The following is a 15,191-nucleotide window of genomic DNA, read 5'->3' on the forward strand; positions in this document are numbered from 1 at the left end:
TTCCCCCCTCTCCTTTACCACATACTTCAACCCTTTTCTTCCTTTTTTCATTCCCCTTTATAGAAGATTCGTTGTTACTTTTATTTTCTATCTAATAAAAGCTGGAGAAAAAAACGCTTTTTTTATTCTAAGTTTACTTGGACCAAGTCTATCGGGGTTATACTTCCTTTGTTTGCCTGAAGACGTTGGATCTGAGATAAAAGATCGCCATAAAATATGTATGCACATCTGTAGCTATTAATTTTAGTGTAGTGGGGAGGATTTTGTCTGTTGCGTGTGTCTCTTTGTCTGTATCTGTGTATGTAATCGTGATACATCTAGTGTGTTTGCATATATACGCAATAAAATTCACCTTTTTTTATTATCTTAGTCTTCTGAAATCTATTCCTCCCGTCATTGATCAATGAGCTCTAAAGAACATTTAAAACAAAAACACTATTCCGATTTTCTGGTAAATATCACTTTATCTCGTCTACGAGTGAACTGAGGAACTTGTCGCATTGTTTGCGTTTCGTTTTTTGACGCATTTATGCGCCAATCTCGACGCGTCTGTTCCGCCCAAAATCGGAAACCAGACTGACTTCCATGCGAGAGATTAGATACCTTCCTCTCTTTCTTTCATACTCTCTCTCTCTCTCTCTCTTTCCACGTTTTCTTTCACGCGAACTAAATGGCTTATTTCAGGTGCTATCGTCGACCTTAACTGCAGAGTTTTTTTTGCATACGTCAACCGTAATCTCTTTTTGTACTAATAAACCTTTACAGCAACATCACAATTTTCAATATGCCGGTGTAACCTGGATAAATTACATATTATAATGTTTCTATGAATAAACATATACGTATATATATATATATATATATATATATATATATATATATATATATATATATATATATATATATATAATGTTTTAAATCTTTAGTGATCAGTCAATATTTATCAAAACCACTATAAGGTAATGTTAAGATGGACAGTTGGAGGACGAACAACACCATGAGAGGATTGTAAACGATATATGAAATAGGAAAAATTTGATTATTCATGAGGACGACTCACCAAGTATTTGTTTACATTGGACTTGAAAACTATTATGCTGATGTCGCCTGGAAGGCAGCCTTGTATTATTGTATTCTGCAGATCGGAAGTTCTTTAAAATATGCATTTTTCATAAAAGATCCATTTGCTTTTATTAATACAGGTGAAGAGAGGAAAGTAATTTATTGACGTTGTGGATAGACTTGTGATTTGTTACAGGAGAGGGGCCAGAAACGGAGGCTTAGTTGAAAACCTACCATGGAAATAATCATAAAGAAGGTTTTGACAGTGATAAACATTACTGCTGTGAAGAAATAAGATAGTACCTCACTACATTTAAAACTTTGTGAAGAAAGAAAAGGTGCCCTGGGTGGCACCTCCTCGGATATGATAGCAGTATTTTATCTGATTTTATACAGATAGAGGATTGCGTCAGAAGTGAGAATTATTTATCCCCCCCCCACTACGGTGGGATATCAAAAAAGAGTCGGAAACAGGGATTTTAAACAAAAAAAAGCACGCATCTTAAAGAAAGAGCAATCTTGCCAGCGAAAAAATTATTGGGCAACCCTGTTAGCATTCCCTGGTAGGGAAGCCTCAAGCGATTACAATATACTTAAACCTTCTGAAAATGAGAAGGTGAAGCCTGGGAGAGTGAACCTCATAAAAGTGAACACTACAAATCTATACCGCAGTCAATAAAAAAAAACAAATCTCAACAACTGTCCTATATATTCTAATGGATTTGGCGTCAAACGAAAACCACAAGATATCTTCCGATGCGGTAAAATGATCCTAACAATTTTTTCTAGCAACCTTGGCAACATTTTTCCTTTTTTTTTTTTTTTTTTACACAGTGATCACCACTTATCAAGGCCCGGAAGCCACTCAGGGATAAGGGTTATTGCAAGTACATTAAGTCAGTGAGGAGATTTGCTGAAGTGTTTACTTAAGGGGGCGGTTCATTAGGAATTTGTTAACATTGGACTTGAAGACATCCAAGTTGTAGTCCGGAGGGAAGCAGGCAGACGGAACAGAGTTCCACAGGCGTGCAGTTCTAAGACAGAAGCTTTGTTCATGGAATCCGCGTTTTGATTTAGGCACAGATATAGAGTGGGGGAAATTTTTCACAGTGGATTCAGCTAGACGGGTGTTTTTCGTGAAAGATTGGCGAGGGGGGACCAGAGATTGGAGTTCAGACGAGCATCTGCCATGGAAATAACGATAAAACAAGGACAGGCTCGCAACGTCTCTTCTGTGGGAGAGAGGTTGCAGGTAAGAGAAAAGGGCATCCCCCACTAAGCCACGAAGTCTATTTTGTACTCTGTCAAGGCAGGATAGGCTGTTTTTAGCAGCTCCTGCCCAGATATGGCAACAGTATTCCACCCTTTCCTGTAAGTGCTCTATTTCCGGTATGGATTGCAAGTCAATTTATCAAAGAAGATGGGCCACTTCGAGAAAAAAGCTGTTCATTTAAACTGAAATACATTTATTACAAGGTAGTCACCACTTATCAAGGCCCAAAGGATACTTGAGGATAAGGTTTAATGAATGTAAGATGGTAGTGTAGTAATCTTAATTGTATAGATTAGGAAAAATTTTGATTATTTAAGAGGACGGCTCAACAAGAACTTGTTTACGTTTTACTTGAAGGCTATTATATTCTAGTCGACCGGGAAGTAACACAATCGAACAGTGTTCCACGGGCGGACAGTTCTAGGAAAGAAGTTTTATTCATGAAATCTGCGTTTAAATTTCAACAAAGATAAAACGTTTATAATAATTGTAGTCTAGTGTGTGTGTGGTTTTTTTTTGTGTGTGAATGTTTGGCAAGGAGGGAGCCTAAATTAAAACTCAGACAAGCACTCGCTACAAAAATAAAGATATAGCAGAGATAGGCTCGCAGCGTCTCTTCTGTGAGAAAGGGGTTGCAAAGACGCGAAATAGGTATCACCTACAAAGTTTCTGCAGAAGCTTATTTCAGCGCGGAGCTCAGAGATCGCGTTTAGCCGTTACAATAATGAGAGATCAAACGTGATAATGTTGATCATTTCAGAAGCGAGCAAGAATCACTTGATCACAGGGCATTGCTATCAGTTTGAAAATGGAGATTCTAAGGCTTAATTACACCGAGTTTTGTGATGGAATGAGAAATGCTAGATATTGAAATACGCAACTAGTTAAAAGTAAGTTGCCATATTTTATAAATATGATATGCAATACGCAGTGTATATTATATCTTGTTTATTATTGAAGGATTGGCGAACTCTAATCTGATTGGTTGGTTGGTTGTTTTTGTTCTACGACATATCAACCCTTTTCAGGTTATTTAATGCCGAATCCAATGATTTTGAAGGAAAAATTTTTAATAGAATATATTTGTTGTTTTCAAGTCGGTTTCTATTTAACCCATAGTTAGGACCCTAACAGGCACTACCATTCCGGATCAGAGTGGACCTGGGAGCAATGGCAATTAAAGGGTGTCTCCACACTCCCAAAAGCCTGCAAGCTGGGGCCTCATCATCGGATATAGTTTAGGGTCATATCCATGACCCCAATCTTTGAATGTCAGATACTAGACTTAGATGTAACAATTATACCATATTATCATATCTGATAATCATGGTAAACAAGGGAAACCACGTGATCAAATAGCATGCTAATAGTTCGAAAATGGAGATTTTAATAACTATTTTAGATAACGTTACGGTAGGAAGTCGACAAAATCAATTCACTTCTTAAAAACCGCCAATAGTTAAATATCTTTTTATCAGCATTTGCCCGAAGTTATATTCTTCTTTACATGTAATAAAATGAACTTGCCTTTTCATACTACGATTCTGCAATTATAGGCAGGTTACTGAAAACTTCTTACGTCCATATTTTCTTGTTCAACACAATCACAACCTCGAACAGTGTGTTTAAAGGAAAACGTTTGGCAGGTTTACTTCTTGCAGAAAATTATTACATTCATTCCGATTTTTCTGACTCTCCCAAATTCGTTTTCCAAGCAGAAATCAGCACCAATTTCACTCCATAAACTGTATCTCCTCTCGAACGACCAATCACCATAGGTGGCATAATTTGTGAGCACTGTCACATTCGATAGAAATAATATCATTACTTTATGCTGTGGATATCATATACATTAATAAACATATATTAATATGCATATTTCGATATATATGTAAACAGAATAACACAAAATATTACTCCAAATACAGGTTAATCCAATTTGTTAGGTAAAAAATGAAACAATCATGCTTCAATACCAGGAAAGGGTATTAGGAATTTACAAAGTAGAGAACACCCTAGTCCAGTACCGGTCTAAATTAACCTGAAAGTGTAGCGTGTTTGGTGAATGTATTACTTCAATATTGCAAAACCTAAAAGATACCGATTGAGATACAATCGAAATCGGTGGTAAAAAAGTTTCATGTAGTTTTCATCTAATCCTCTTTCTGATGCAGGATGAAATAATAGGTTTTAGGTGAATCATAATGCACATTGAGGAGATTGTAGTCCAGAATCAGACCGCTGCGTAATCGTTGGCGTTCAAGGAAGAAAAGGTTTGTTTTTTTTTAGAGTCGGCTATGATAATGCAGATCTGATAAACCTTCCACCATTCGAGTAGTCAAGTTTTTTTAATTACTCCATATGCTGGATATCACATATTAGATATCCATATGGAAAGGGACCAACTACCATACTCTAACAGTGAACTAACTGTTAAGTATTCGTTGCGGCCGATCCTTCAATGTACTTTTCAGTCTATATAATTTATAAGTCGACTTTTGTCACTGGACAACGATATATACACATTGCCAGCGAATAAAACACAACACGGCTGATCTATAAAAATAACATTTTGTTTTAATTCACACCGATAACCGTTTTCGATTTACAGTTAAATGATGGGTGTTTGACTTCAGTAAAGGCGCGTGGCGGGGGTCTGAATGTTTGGCATTTAAGAAACTGTGTCAGCTTGTTCTCACTCTGTTTTGTTGTTATCGATCTATATAAACATTCTTTTAACATGGAATGTTTAATATTTCCTATTGTCTATTGTTCTAATCCTTTGACCAATATTTCTGGTCAAATTATGCATTCCAATGGGCAATGGTGGAAAGCCTCGCATTCCTCAAGAGCATCAATATTTGTGTGTGCAACCCATCGAATGCCAATTTTCCGGAAGTCACGTGCCAAATATTTAACATAACGAGGAAAACATAAAAACGACAAAAATATACTTCAGTAGTTACTTTGCATACTCACGTCATTTGCGTAACTCATTTTTTTTTTTTTTTTTAGGCAGTGAGATGCACGGATGCCTCATATGGTAATAAAAATGTTAATAAACATTCCTTCATAGTTATTTTAAAATAATAAAACAATACATTACTATAATTCCTGCATTTGTACACTCAGGCAGCTTGTTCGTTTATTTTCAGAATTAAGAACAGATTTTTATAAGCTATCAATTACTTAATTATATGTCATCTACTTTTCTTTTTACTTTTATATACTGAACTTTTCTTTAACATTTATTGGTCCCCCGACAAAATGAGGGTAGATCTGAAACTCACCCTTGTCCGTTCGTCCGTTCTTCCGTCGTCTGTTCGTACTTTCTCAATAACTACGCACTGAAATTTTTTGACATTTTGCACAAACATTAAACATGATATGAGTAAAAAAAAAAAAGTAACAACGGATTTTTCGGGAAAACTCCCCCCCCCCCTCTCCTAGGGGGTCCTTCCGGGTTAAAATGGCTAAAATTAACACTTTTGTGCTTATTAAAAAAAATGTTCTAACTGATTTCTGTATAATTTTGCGTGTCTATATTTCACGATAATTTCTGGGTGTGTCCCAGGGGCTCTTTTAGGGCTAATAAAAACACTTCATTTTTTAGACTATTTTACCATATTTGTCCAAAATTTTCTGTGTATGTCTATTTAGCAGTTTTGCATGGTGCTGAACTGAATTTGTTGTTTTTGTTGTTGCACCACGTTTTCGCCAGCTAAACGTTGAAAGTTGACAACAACTATGGAATACAGTAATTACTGATGATACAGTGAAGAAACTCAGCATTCCTATCCCGTCGCAGTTAATCACCTTGCGAACTGTCTAGCAGTAAATTATGTTGTTGATTTTTGTTTTTTTGTTGGTTTTTTTTTGTTTTTTGTTATATTTTTTGCTGTTTTTTGTTTATTTGTTGTTGTTTGTTTTGTTTATTTGTTTGTTGTTTTTTTTTGTTTGTTTTTTTTTTTGTTTGTTGTTTTTTTTCAATGTTCTCATTATTTTGTTTTAGCTGGGGATGGGGCATCCTATCAATGACAGGCATGTATACGCTATCTCATACATTCGAACCAAAATATCTGTTTAAGACTCTAACCGTCCCTTGTAGTGAAATTGTTTTAATCTGTTGTCTATCTGATTCACCGCGTATATTTACCAGTGTTCTTTGAAATTCTGATTCCAGTTGCTTCTGTAAATACTGGAATGATAGAAATCTTCCCAAGATTCCAGTTTCTTTTCATGTCGTACATAAGACTTCCGTATTTTGACATCTTGCCCCTCTCAGATCTGTTTAATCTAACATTATTAGGAACACTGACTTCTACTTCCACTCTATAATAAAGGTGAATGTGTATTTATTTGTACATAAATATAAATCTATCAGACTACCGAGTACAAAAAATGCCTTTTTAGTCACCAGCCTCAGACAAAACCATTTCAAATGGGAAAGCGGGAAAGCAAATAACAAATTAGATAACTTCCGCCACCTGAAATGAATTGAAATGAAACCGAGAGATCTTTTAAAGATTCTAACTTTATGAGCATGTATGTTGTACGAAATGAGTATTCTTGCCAGAAATGTGTCTCTTCCAGGTACTCCATTTCATTAATCATCTCACGAACTATCAGTCCCATTACTTTCGAGACAGTCCAGATTTTTATTACAGTGTAACCCGGATATTAGAGACCTTCGGTTCCTATATCTCTCTTATATTCGGTTACACTCATATCCGGGGTTCTTATATCCGGGTTACGCTGTACATTAACACAAGCTCCTATCATGGGCCCCAGAGAGGATCTCTCTTATATACGGTTTTACTTATATTCGGGTATCTTATATCCGGGTTATGCTGTATGCTATTTTTTATTGGAATCCTTTGAGATGAATAATGCGTGTATTTATTAACGGATTGTTATCCTTATTTCATTGTTGTTGTTTTACATGAAGAAGGCCAGAGGATGAGTTGGCTGAGATGTGGTGAAGCAGCAACTTTAGTAGAAACCCGGGATACGGTGGTCCTACGGTTTTTTCAGGTTATGATGTTTTTCCGGTCACTGGGTGTGGTATTTGCCCCGCCTTAGGGTGTTATTTATAATTGTTATTTGATTATATACATGTGTATTCTATACTTTACTGTATACTGTTACTAAGTTTTAATGTCGTATCCCGGGGTTCTACTGTATTTTTTTTAATTCAATCTTCACCCCAAACAAGGCAAGTGCCACTTTGAAGTAGGGGGCTACTATCGGGGACAATTTGCGGCGGCATTATGAAGGGAGATGAGTAGAAATATATTTGTTCGCATTACACTTAAACTTCTGCATATCAGTACAGTTGGGAAAGCAGTATCCCGGAAGGGAGTTCCAAAGACTTGCAGTTCTGGGGAAGAAACTATTAGAGTAAAAGGCTTTATTACCCCTAGGGATCTCTACTGTAAAGGGGTGGGACTTAGCTTCTGGTCGGGTCCGTCGGGGGTAGTCACGTCGAGGAGGTACAAGTGCTTGTAGTTCGTCAGAGCAGCCACCATTAAAGTACTTATAGAACAGGCAGGGGGGTGCAACTTTTCGTCGATGGGACAGAGGCTGAAGCTTAGATAACAGTTCAGGACCAGTCAGGTTGGCTACTCTCTTTTTGAACCCTGTCCAGGAGTGAGAGACAAGCAGCAGATGCACCAGCCCAAATGTAACAGCAATACTCCATACATGGGCGAATGGTGGCCTTATAGAGGTACAGGATACTTTCAGGCGTAAGTAATTTTCTGGTACGGTAGAAAGAGCCCACCTTCTTTGCAGCAGCCTTGGCAATGCTCTCAATGTATATATCCCAGTTCATGTTCTCTGTAAACGTTAGGCCGAGGAGTTTAAAGGAAGTACTTTCGGGCAATGTATTCTTAGTCATTGCTATGTTGTATATAAATAAATAAAGAAACTCAGTTTCTCAGTAATTCTAAACTAAATATAACAAGCTATAAAACATTTATTTACGCTGTTAGTGCAGAGTGTGATTCGTGCTATCACCAAAAAAGAAGATTTAAATCTTTTTTTTTGCGGTTTAGCCAACAGATCAATTCATTAAAAAGTGAAACATAGACATAGTGTTAAATCGTTCTTTTATATTTCTCATAGGAAACGCCGATATCACGAACCATGTTAATTCATATAAATATGCAGTAGATGCATATATGTTTGTGTCTGTGTGAAAATATTTAACCGATAAACTTTTAAACTTCTGGTCACATAACACTGGAATGAACTGGAATAAATAATATTACACCAAGCCTGGTTTTTCCCGAATAAAATCTTTGTTTTGGTGGATGAATATGGCGCACAGAAATATATCAGCAAGTTTAAATGCAAAAATATTTTTTTTTAACTTGGCGAAATATTTCTAATACTTTATTACTTTTACGCATGTGTAAACGTATTCGTTTATTAAAGTGATCTAATTTTAAATCATACTTATCTATCTGACGATACCTACAACGATAGGGAACGTTCCTCAAGCGCGACATATTTTGCTTTCAGTTTTAGCTGATAATACTCAGTCATTTTTTTTTAGTCTTAAAATATGTATATGTTTGCTCTGCAATAGTATTGAGAACTTTCTTCAGGTTTTTACTAATTACCATTTTTACTATATATATATATATATATATATATATATATATATAGTAATTTATAAAATATTTATGGCGATTAATATTCGGCATTTCATCCACTACAGGATTCGTCAGGCTTATGCGCGAATTCTGTGGTTGTTTCTTGTTTTTATATATGTTGATGATTTTTAGTTAGCCAATCAACTTTCTAGTATCCACCGCGCCCCTTCCTATCAGCCAATGGGCATGCATTTTATCGAACAAAGGATCTGTTTTAGAACTAGGTTAGTGGTTTAAGGTAGACGTTTTTCTCCTTTTTTTTAATTTTATTTTATATATATATATATATATAAATATACCTATGTGTACACACATAAATGCACATATACATACACACACACACACGTATATATATAAAATTCTCAACATATATAAAAACAAGAAACAAACACAGAATTCGCGCATAAGCCTGACGAATCCTATAGTGGATGAAACGAAGAATATTCAGTGTAGCTTAATCGCCATATATATTTTATAAATTACTAACTAGCTCTACCTACGTATTGAGCACTTTTGAAGTAAATACTTAAAGTTTACGCATAAATCTATACTTTCGTATATTAAATTTATGTGGATAAATGAAGTAGTTATATATGTATATATATATATATATATATATATATATATATATAGTAAAAATGGTAATTAGTAAAAACCTGAAGAAAGTGTTCAATACTATTGCAGAGCAAACATATACATATTTTATTACCGATTTATCTGCTTAGTTTCACATATTTCGGTTACCGAATCTTATCACCGATCAAGTAACTTACAGAAAAGAAAAGGACAAGCTATTCTAGTTTAAAAAATCTGATAAATTTATAACTTAAAATATTGCAGCATTCAGAATTGATTAGATAATATTATGAATTGAATTTTATAAAGTTCTGAATATTGCAATATTTTATGGGTTTATTTCCTTTCTAGTCTTAACAAGTAGTTCTTTCTTTTCTATGTTTAAGCTTAACCATATTACTTTTATGCTCGTATTTTTCTATTGTAATCCATGATATTCCCAGGTTTCCAATAAATACACTTGTTCTTTATTTAATTTCAGTCTTATTTTTTGCTACTTTAAACACATACGTATTAACAATGTACGGCATTCGTCTGCTTTCAATAAAATCCACCCTATTATCTTCATTTCATGCTTTCATTCTCTCTGTTTCATTTGTTACTTCTCTTTTCGAGACAACAGTGAATTAGTAGCAACAGTAGTCACTGAAGCGACGTGGTTGCTATGGAAACCAGTCATAAAAAGCGTCGCTCACCTCCTTACATATTTTTACGATTTTGAACAGCAGAAAATTCATCATAATTTTTGTTTTACTGAACGAAAATTGAGAAGGTGATCTATAAACTGTAATAATTGTTTAAAACTTGGTTCCACCGCATATTATGCCACAGGTATTTTTAGACGATGATTCTCAAAGAAACTGATTGATAGTTTTCTGAATGGTCTAATTTCAACATATATATATATATATCAGACAATCTGGCGTTTCGTACGTCCTGCATAATCTCATATACTATGGTGCCATGACATCCTTTTGAATTAATAGGAATACGGATTTGTATATATATATATATATATATATATATATATATATATATATATATATATATATACTAGCAGGAGTGGCCGTCGTTGGCTGGGTTTAAAAACAACCTACAGAAAATGGACTGTGATTGAGGAAAGTATTATAGGTTATGAAAAGGAGGGGTTTGTAAAGAGATAGGTTTTGATACTCAAAAATTTACCCTAAGCAAAATATGATGAAAGTACAGATAATTTTCGCGAAAATATATTTTTAATATCAACTTTGTTTCCATTCATAGCCAAGAGTGACCAACAAAATGATGTTTCCTTTCAAAGAGAAAATGTTATATATATGATAATATAAATATACAAGAAATAAATGTTACCATAGTTAATAAAAGTTACTTTTATGGTAGAAAAGTTCATTGGTTTGTATTTTTGAGTAGTTTGTAAAACATTTTTTAACCTGTTTAAAAAAGAATCTAAATGGCAGCGACTTTGAAATGGAGAGCCCCGTTTTCAATTTGAAGGAGGGGCACATGAGAATTCTGTGTTAACAATTTAAGAGAGTTCCGTCAACGTAAGGAATATTTATAAACATATTTTAATGTTTTCCGTTATTTTGTGCTTGAAGAATATTCGATATGGCATGTGTAGTTTATATAAAATTTAAGTAGTTATCGCCTCAAATTTCGTTTTAATTTCGGTTCGCTGAAATTATTTCAAGTAAAGATCATTAAAAACTATTTCAAAACAAAAAAAAAGCATGAACTGAACTTTTACTGACTATGGTAACATTTATTTCTTGTATATTTATTTTTCGGGTAGTCGTTTGTTCGCTTTTCTGATAAACCCTCTTACTAAATAATATCGACGAAATATTTAAAAACAAAGAAACAAAAACAGTTTTGAAAAATAATGAAGCTTTACTTACTTTAGTAAAATAATCTGAAACAGCAATATGGGATATTAAAAAAGTAAACACGTAATTACTTTAGTTTTTTAAAGCAAAGAATCGATATGAGTATGAATAAGAAGAAAATGGCGTCCTTTTCAAGCAGAACAGCTTCGTTTAAGTTTTACAGTATTGAACGGTGTAGTATTGCGCCGTCAGATTCAGGGTTGTACTATTGTAATGTAAAGAACACGCAGAAAGGGTTGTAATCAACTGAATTCCTTCTAGTACACTGACAAAAAAAGGCTTAAACAGATATATAAATAAAAATAAAAAGGTTATGTAAATGTTTAAAAAAACGTGAATTTATGAGGTGAATTTATTCGACACAATATTATTCAACTCAAAAAAAAAATAAATAAAAGCTAACGTGAATTAAGATTAAAGTTAAGATGTTATTGTGGACCCTCACCCATTTTAAAAAACCTTGTTAAACTTTGTTAAATATTCACATTCTATGGAGGTCAGGCGTGAACGAATACCCAGTAATTTTATTATACCATATTTCTTCAAACTGAAACATAATTATTAAAGTATACTTATGCAAATTGATATGAAAAGTCTTTGTTTAAGTGTGTGCCATATTTTCATGGAGTACATGCGCGAATGCAAACTCCACAATTTTATTATACCATCCCTATTTAAGTTGAAACATACTTATCAAAGTATTGTCATGTACATCTTTATCAAAAGCATTGTGAACGTTTTTTTTTTTTCATTTTTATTTCCACACTTTGGGGGCCAGGCGCTAACGCAAATCCCACAATTTTTATGAACCACCGTTCTGCCAGATCAAACATACCCATTCCTGATCCTCGATACATCTTCTATCATTATATGTAATCAGTTTTTTTTTAAATAGTCAACCATATAGGAGCCTATTCGTGACCAGACACACACACACACACACACACGTACACACACACAGACGTTCAGCTTTATATTATAGATGTATATATATATATATATATATATATATATATATATATATATATATATATATATATATATATATATACAGGCATGTATATACATATATATATCTGTATATAGTTACATGTGCATGTATATATACGTATATATATCCACACACAGATACACACACACACACACATATATATATATATATTAAAATGATAGATTTGAAACTGAACCATTTCACGTCATATAATGTAACTTTTTAATTTATGATATATATATATATATATATATATATATATATATTATTATTATTATTATTATTATTATTTGAGGGTAAACAGTTACATATGGTCGCTACAAATAGTCATCTGTTTCAGTCAAAGAAACTTCCTCTGGCGACCTAGAAGCTCTCGACGCCAAAAAGAAAGCCACTGTGCCTATATATATATATATATGTATATATATATATATATATATATATATATATATATATATATGGTAGATTCTCTCATCGAAGACGATGAATGAGGGTTCAGTATGCAATCTTCAGCAGCTTCTAAGCTCTGTGACACCACATGCATAATTGCAATCCTGTAGACGTCGTTCTCGAGTTAACATATAACCCTGATTTGCTGCGCGCTCTGAACCCACAGTAACATACATATTCATTTTTAGGGGGGGTTCTTGTGTTTTGCCTCCATATTTGCACTAAGGGCGCCCCTATGACAAAGGCAGTTATGTTCAAATTCTTTGGTCCCCAGGAATCACCTCTTCCTCCATTCTCTACAATTTCCTGCTGCACTCTCCCAGGAACTCAGAGAAATTCCACAACGTTTCGGGTTGTCTTTTGTTTATCTTTGTAACGAAGCAGAGGACGCTATATTGGACGGCAAGGATTTGTCAGTTGCCCATAAAAATGTTGCTTAAGAACTCTTGAGTCATCCATTCTCACAAGATGATCCGACCACCGCATTTGTATCCTGATAAAAAAATGATGCAATACCAGTGATTTCACATCTCTCCAGTAATTCACTATTCGGAACACGATCCTCCCACCCAACATTGCAAATAAAACGCAGGTATCTCATATGGAAGGAGTCAAGCTGATTTATATGCTTGCGGTACAAGGTCCACGTTTCGGCACCATACAGAAGAGTAAGCAGATAACAGATTTGTAGACTGCCACCTTTACTTTTAAAGACACATCGTGGCTGTTCCAGAGTCTTTGTCGCAACCTACCAAATACCTCACTAGCTTTATTAATTCTACATTGGATGTCTTTTTCAAATTTAGCATAATCAGACACAACAGAGCCGAGGTATGTAAAAGAAGATACAGTTTTCAAAGCTTCACCATCAACATATACCACTGGTTGTGAATAGGACGTAGCGTTTGGTTTTGGCTGGTGAATAATTTCAGTCTTTTTTATGCTAATTGTAAGACTGAAGACCTTACATGCACCAGAAAAGCTATTGAGGATGTTCTGCATGTCATTAAGACTATGGGTGACAAGAGCACAGTCATCAGCATAAAGGAGCTCAAGAACAGTCTGCACAGAAGTCTTGGTTTTGGCCTTTAACCGTTCCTGGTTAAATAATCCTCCACTTGATCGATATTCAACATCTATGCCTCCTGAGGTGTTCCTGAAAGCTGTCTCAAGCATCACCTAAAAGAAAAGAGCAAATAGGATCGGAGCAAGGACACATCCTTGCTTAGTTCCATTTGACACTTCAAATGGTTCACTTTGTTCACAGCCAGATCGTACTGTCGCCACCATTCCCCAGTGAAAGGAGACATCTTGTCTGGAGTACCAAGCCTCCTCAAAACAGTCCACAGGGCGTCTGGTATCTAATGCCTTTGTGAGGTCAACGAATGTGACAAAAAAAGTCCTTATATTGCTCCCTCGCTTTCTCCTGTAGTTGCCGAAGTACCTCTTCCTGCCCTAAAACCACACTGGGTTTCTGGGAGCGCAGTTTTACAGATTGAACCATTGAGTCTGTTTAGGATTACACGAGCTAGAATCTTACCAGCAACAGACAAAAGAGAAATTCCTCTATGGGTATCACATTCACACGTATTTCCTTTGTGCTTAAACAGGTGAATAATTGACGTGTCTTTGAACTGTTGTGGCACGATACCAAGTTCCCATATTAATGAAAACAGGGCACTTAGTTTCCTGATTAACGGTTTGCTTCCACATTTGTATACTTCTGCAGGTATGCCGTCATCACCTGGAGTCTTACCATTTGAAAGTTGCTTTACAGTACATTCAATCTCCGACATGGATTGAGTATCAGAAAGCGCCTCGATGTTTGGCCTTTGAGGAATATCATCAATCACTCCTCGATCCACTGTCGATTCTCTGTTTAAAACATTTGAAAAGTGTTCAGCCCAGCGCCTAGTAATTTCTTTCTTATCAGTGAGGAGAATGCCATTCGACGAAAATATTGGAGATGCCCCCCTTAAAATGGGACCAAAATTCCCCTTGAGGTTTTGATAGAATGATTTAAAATTACACATATCCGCCGCATCTTGTAAGGCCTCAGCTTTCTGCTCCCACCAGTTTTGTTTAATTTTCTGGAGCCGAGATTGTGCCAACCTTTTGGCCATTCTGAAAACCTTGTGTTTCACTGAAGAATTTTTGTCAGTAATCCATACTTGATGGGTTTGATGCATGTTATTGAGCAGTGGGACGATTGTTGGATCATTTTCATCAAACCAATCTTGGTTTTTCCTTTGAACATATCCTAATGACTCTTTAGCAGAGTCATACCCTGCAGT

This window comes from Euprymna scolopes, chromosome 33 (genome assembly GCF_053919585.1).
Source record: "Euprymna scolopes isolate OS-2025 chromosome 33, ASM5391958v1, whole genome shotgun sequence".
Classification (NCBI taxonomy): Eukaryota; Metazoa; Mollusca; class Cephalopoda; order Sepiida; family Sepiolidae; genus Euprymna; species Euprymna scolopes.